A 775-nucleotide genomic window follows, 5' to 3' on the forward strand; every position below is an offset into this window, starting at 1 on the left:
TCAAATGTAGAGCTGCTTCCATGTTAACTTATATTTAAAACTAAACCTTTATGATACAAAGGCTGTACGATTCACATCACACGACGTACGAACATATTATGTAAAAACGTGCAAGCACAACATCATATGCGTATGATGGTTTTTGAGCTTCGGAAAGACAGTATTCAAACCATGCCATCGAGTAATAGCACTCATACCAACTGAGCTAACTAGCAGACCAAATAACATCGCACAAAAAGCTAACATACAAATATGAAATAAAAATCCCATATACACATATCACTTGACATGTCTTTTTTACCGACTGAGCCAATTCACAGACCAAAAAACATCCTAAAGCTAACATACATATATGAAATCACATAATGTGGCATATACAAGTCACACACACACACAAACAAACATCCCATCACATATAAACAGCACACACTAAAAACTCGCACAAACATCATACACAAACACCAAACAAACATTCACATACAAACGCCACACACAAACATCATATACAAACATCACATACTTTTTTGGCCAAATTTGTAAAGCAATATTATTTTCGTTAGTAATAGAAACAGCATTCAAGAAAATTTTCAAACAATGAAAACCTGAATATTTTAACGAAGTTAGAAGTTAGTTAGTAGTTTGAGTATTTAAATAATAAGCACACAAACACACAACACAATTATATTTGTGTTCTTAAACTTAATAGCAGAGTTTCATTAGTTTAGATATAAAAAAAACGAAATAATTAACACAACATAATATTTACAGCGGTGCA

The sequence above is a fragment of the Helobdella robusta genome, assembly GCF_000326865.2.
Source record: "Helobdella robusta unplaced genomic scaffold HELROscaffold_1787, whole genome shotgun sequence".
NCBI lineage: Eukaryota > Metazoa > Annelida > Clitellata > Rhynchobdellida > Glossiphoniidae > Helobdella > Helobdella robusta.